Source organism: Chlamydotis macqueenii, chromosome 2 (genome assembly GCF_036417535.1).
Source record: "Chlamydotis macqueenii isolate bChlMac1 chromosome 2, bChlMac1.mat, whole genome shotgun sequence".
NCBI lineage: Eukaryota > Metazoa > Chordata > Aves > Otidiformes > Otididae > Chlamydotis > Chlamydotis macqueenii.
The window spans coordinates 101677276-101683478 of NC_141557.1; positions in this window are offsets into that span (position 1 = coordinate 101677276).

Genomic DNA, 6203 nt, shown 5'->3' on the forward strand with positions numbered 1-6203 from the left:
CATTATGTAGTTCTGGTAGTGCCTAACGGGACCCAAGATGTGCAGTAGGCACAGCCATCACAAACTCTGTTGTTGGATGGTTCCTGTGTCGACACTGGCTCTGGCAGGGATGGAGTGGTTTTGCTGGTACAGCCATCTCTCTATCTTGGAATGCTACAGGATCGCTTTCCAGATATCCATATACACAACTGGAGGAATATACTTTTTGGCAGTGACCACAGATCACTGGGCATAAAAAGATGTAGGAGCTAGAAGAAAGATGGTGGTACAGTCACGGGAACAATATTGTCCCTCTGAAATCAGAAGCATGCTTCCCTCACCCTCACACCCTGGAAAAACCACTGCTTTAGAGGACAAGTAAAAAAAAAATCAAAGCAAGAATAGAAAGCTGGAAAACTTCTTGGTCCTCCCTGGATCCTTGCTTGGGCTGACACATGTCTGGAACCCAAGGCAGGGGTAAGAAAACATTGACTGGTCAGAGAGATTTCTGGCTGGGAAACTAGGAAAACATTGGACTGTGGTAAGACGACAGGAGACACCGAGCCTTCTGGGAGAGGCTGGCACTGCCTGACTTTCTGGGGCATGCCAGGCTGCTCAGAAACAGGTTTCTGGCATGTACTCACGCACAGAATTAGCTGGTGCTAGGCCCAGGGGAGAATCAGCTCCACATGACTCATGTAGCACCATCATCCAAATTGGATAAACATTGCAAGCCTGGGATGGGGAAATGGAGGGGTGGGTGTTAGGGTGTCAAGGGAAGCAGCCAGCCAGGCAGGGCCTGGCACTGGGCACACAGAAGCCGTATCACCCTGCTTCTCCTGCTGCTGCTGATGAGGGAGATCCAGGTTCAGTGACCGTCTGACCACCAGTGCAGGAACAGGGAACCATGTTCAAGTGGGAGGGGGGAGGCTGAGGGACAGGAGAGAGGGCCCTACTGTCTGAGCACGGCACCCTGACGAGGGCTGCAGCCATACTGTCCTGCCTGGGAGCCCTGCCACTGCAGGGACACCTGCCCACAGGCAAAGCTGGTCCTGGCACCACTCAGCTGGACTGGCACTCCCGGCCAGGGAGATGCTGGCAGGGACAGAGACACCCTGGGGCATGGACACCCTGAGGAACTGCGTCCATGGGTGACCCACTTGGGAACAGAGCAGGAGGAAAAGCAGTAAGCGAGCAGCAGAACATCATCACGAACAGAAGTGCGTGGCTTTGTGAGACAACACATTGTAAGCACAAGCTTGGAAGTCAATGCAGAAAGGACAATGGTAAAAAAGACACAAGCAAGTATATGAGCAGAATACCTACGCTCACAGTCATTTTAAGTCAAAATATTTTTTTTTTCCCCCAAGAATAAAAGTTAGAAGGAAAAGGTGAAAGAAAACTAACAGGTGTGGCTGTGAACAAAATACCTCAATGTCAAAAGACCAAAATGGGAGAAATAAAGCTTATTTCAATTCTCATTAGATTCCCTTTTCAAAAGACACCTGGCTCTGACACTTTGAGTGCATTTCATCACATCTGCCCTACTAAGCAACAGAGTGAACGACCTAAACTGCTGGCCCAAACATGACTCACTGGGAATGAAAGCCCCATTAATTACTTTCTGTAGAGCATGCCCAAAAGCGCGTTATTCACACTGAAATCCTAAGCACCCTGTAGTTCAGGAGGCAGAGGTGGGAAGACCCTCATTCGGATGCAGGCAGCGAGCTACATGTTTGGACTGAGCAGGTATGAACTGGTGGGAGAGGGGAGTGACAAAAATGACACAGAATTCAATCTGATTAATTAACTAGCTTTGATAGAAGTGTCACTGTAATCATAAAGGGAGACCTTCAGAGCTTACATGACTGTTACACCTAAAAGTGATAATAAAATGTATTACTTCTTAATGAAATAGTGAGTTACTGCATAAATATTTAATCTTATGTTCACTAAATTATATATAAAAAAACTCACTTGGTGCATTCTATGCTAAACATTTTTTTTTTGTAATGAACATGTTAAAAGGCTGTTGTGTTATTTTTCTAAATTATTCTGAAAACACTCGCCCTGATTATGCAGCAGTAGGCATGTGCAGTTGATTTGAAGGAGCTAAACCTTGCATCAAATTTCCCCTGGGTACTCTGTGAAACTGCACAATAAAAGAGTGTTGCTGTAACTTAAACAGATACTGACTCTTCGGAGACATGAAAATGAAACTGTTGCGGCATTAAAATATAGCCCTGACAGGTCTATCACACTCTTCACAAAGTCTGACAGTTTTCTTCTAGCAGTTTGCTGTCCTAAAAATGAATGACTCATGCTTTCAGTGTTACCTCATTACCAATGCACAACTCAGTAGGTTCAGATGAGATTCCAGCTAGATGGGCATGTTCTCCATGTGTAGGGGAACAGGCTCAGTTCACCAAAAACTTTCGTTCTGTCTATCTTTATTCTTCTACTTAATCTACAGACACTTTCTGTGAGATCTTCCGCTCTGTTCTCCTTTCCAGTTGCCAGTAAGACTGCTTTAAATCTCCATCTTGGGTTAAAAATTCCATATGATAGCATAAAAATAGGGTGTTTTTTTTTTTTAATGAAGTTTGGAAAAAAAAAACCAAATATTTTAAGCTATGAAGCAGAAAAAAAACCCCTTCTTCTACAGCATCTTTTAAATTTTCCAGTAATATTTGAAAAGATCAAAGCAGATGAGAACTTTCCTCCATAAAGGCGCAAAGGTGCACAGCATTCAGAGTACTGAAACTCACAGTGTAATTGTTACGATAAATTCCCAGTAGTTTGTTATCACTGACCAACAATGCAGAAAGAAGCTTTTGGCCTTTTAATTTGGACTCATTTAAAATTAATTGGTCTCTGTAGTTGTATGTCAAACATGCAAACCAGCTTTATAAAGGAGCGTGTCTGTGATTTTACACAACGTCTTGCTCACTCCGACCCAGTCAGCTCCCTCCAGCCCAGAAAAAGCCTGGGAAAGTAGGTAAAATCAGCATTCTGACCCAAAAGCTGGCAGATTTGGCTCTGCTGGGGGAGTGCAGGACGTGAGGGGGTAAAGCTTAGCATCCCTTACCCGGCTGGAGCCTCAGATTTCAGCCGACACACGCCTGCCAATAGCCCATGGATATAGGCACATCCAGTATTCCCAGTACGGGTGAAATCCCGAAACTCATGTTGTTTTTTCCTTTGAATCTGAATTACAGTTTACACTACTTGAGCTTACGCTGCTAACACAACCGATTCATCCCTGAAGATGAAGATGTATGCTTAGTACCAAGCCGAGCTGGCTGGGTGCCCAGGTATTGGGAGCTATGTGTTTTCCATTACTAGAATGCATTTATTCTCACTGATGTGCAGAATTTGGATTTTATTGTTATTCTTTCTAAATTTAAAAAACTGCAGAGGCAGAATATCCAGTTAGGACTGAGAAGTAATAACCCAAGTTTGGTCAACAGGACAAAGTGCTCACTTTGGGTGGCATTTTACTGAGGGCATTGCTAAAGCAGCTGTGCAATTTGATATGAAATGAAATGCTTTTGTCAGCCTTCAAAGCATCTGATCTCCCAGGAAATAAAACCTTATGGAACTGAGTCTTATTTAAGTCTTTATTTCAACAGAAAAAGCACTATGGAAATTTCCTGGTTAACAAATGTTTGAATTTATGCAAATTTCAGTTCCCTACAATGCTGGTGACATGCTGAAAGATGCACAGTAAACTGCAGAATGATAACTGCTTTACAGAGAGTCCGGGTTTTTTTCCACATTATTTTCCATCGTATGAATAGTAGAAAAAGAAATGAAGTTAATTTTCTGATAATTTTTTTTCTTTTGAAGACTGAAAACTACATATTATAATTTTGAATTATGACTTACCACCTTTTTTCCTCCCTTTTCAGCAAGGTTGAGCTTTGTTTCACCTACCTCATCTGCTCTGAAATAGCCCAGAGCCATGCAGCTCCAGTTGCAATAAAAATATTTCTGCTGCGTAATATACTAAAAAATGTAACATAAAAAGTTGAATGGGTATCTGCATCAATTTTGCCCGTCTAGGCATAGATATCTTTTGCCAGCACCTCCCAGAGGAATAATCCTTTTTATTTTTATTCTGGAAAGCACTTCGGCACTGAGCAGTTTTAGCTGCTTTCCCTGCCACTGTTCACTGGCTGAACCAAGACAGGTGGCTGGCAGCTTTGTAAGACCAATGTTTATTCTTGCTAAAATCTGTGCTGTGATATCACGCATAATTAAGGGAAATGCATTTTACTGGACTGTGGAAGCTGGAAAGCACATCATCACCCGCTTTATGTTTGTTTGTGTTAAGGTTCAACTGTGGATCACCTACACCGGCTCATCCACTTCGACTCCGTGGCACGCCTGCAGTGTGCAGACCGATGCGTTGGAACAGGTAGAGAAGAGTGAAAGCTTAACCTTCACTTCTAAGTTGGTATCACCCAAGATTTCATACCACAGCCACACTGCAAGCTGCAACTATCAGCGCACTTGGCTAACTGCTGATTTACTTAAATAGTAGTTGATGATTTAATAGTATTTAATTAAACTCACATACTGATAGAGACAGCACAGTTAAAACCAGATAAGCTTCGACCTGTTCCCTTTGATGTAAACAAAGTTTTGTGTTGTGGATTCTGACAAGGGAACCAGGATGACAAAATGAAAATTATCCCTCACGCATCATCCTGTGGTATGTGGCAACAGGGAACTTCCAAACGCTGCTGCCCAATCTGAACTGTCTGTACTATAACAGCATTTTGCACATTACACACACTGTGAGTACTTTTCCTGAAAGTGATTATTTGATCCCAGACAAGGAGCTTCATCCTGCAAGAAGATCAGAGGTATTAGCTTCCAATACTTTCTAACTTCTTTTGCTGGAGCAAGCTTAAATCCCTTTTATATATTGGGTTTAAGAAGAAATTTGTTGTCACTGTTTTGAACAATAACAAAAAAACATTCCAAGAAGCTACGTGTGTTCCGGATGGAACTGTAAGCTCTTTGGGAACAATTCTCACGTATTTTCCAGCAAAGTTTGACTGCTTTGTCCGAGATTCTAATGCTACCCTGGGGGGATTAAGCTGTTCAGAAGTTGCATCAAGTTCTGCACAGATCCCAGGGAAAACATACTTGCTCATCCTGGCTGCAAATTTTTAGGTGAGAGGTTGAGCTGCTGCTTTGTGCTGTCTGCAGGCCAGCAGAACTACACAGTTTTGGGAAGAGACAGATCACTATAGTGTTGCAGGGCTGCAACAAATCGTTTTCCTGCATTAGCACAAGAGATGCCACAGGATTCTTCCATTCACCGTTCTCCATGAAGCTCGGACGAGCATGTTGATGCAAATAAGCATGCAGCCCAAAGTCCTTGAATTGCTTTACTTACTAAATTACTTTGTGATAAAGTGAGATAGTACTTCAAGAGATCTTAATCGGACTATTTTTAAACCAACTATTAACCACAAGCTGGTATGAAACTGGCACCAAAGGAACTAAACAGCATGCTTCCCTGCTGTTATAAGCACCTCTAAAATGATTTGTAAACTTCTAAGTTCACATTTGACAGAGCACTTGAGCATAAGCCAATTTGGAGTATGTAAGTCGTCCCTCTGGCTTACATCTGTGAAGACTAGGGAGGAAAAGAACTTACGAAAATATTTGATAAAAGATCACTCTCTGGTAGTGCATATTTACTAAATAATGTGAACTCAATACAAATACTTCAACTCAACAAATACTTTCTGAATCTGCTAATACAGTGGCCAAAGAAAGCTTTCTCAAATGTAAATCCAAATTGACTTACATAGGGAATCAGACAATTTGAAAACTGATTAAAAAGCTATAAAACACTACAAAACCCATCAGGCGTCAAAGGGCAGGTGATATTTTTATTTGTCTTCTTACCAGTTTCTCACACCTGGGGATTGTTTTAACCTTTCACATTTCCATTTATTCCTAACATACATTTATGTATTTTGGGGCAGGTGGGTGGGTCTCTTCCTTTAATCTTGAGAAATCAAGCCTGCAGACATCGCAGGTGGAGGCTCCGGGTGACCCTGGATGTCAAGGGCTCCTGTGCTTTGACAGCTTCGTGTACCTGCCAGAAGGGAGGGTATTGTGCCCAGTTAGTAAGAACTGATACAAAAAGGAGAAACTGAGGCAGGCTGTTACAGCCCCTCCATATAAACAGTGATGGGTAA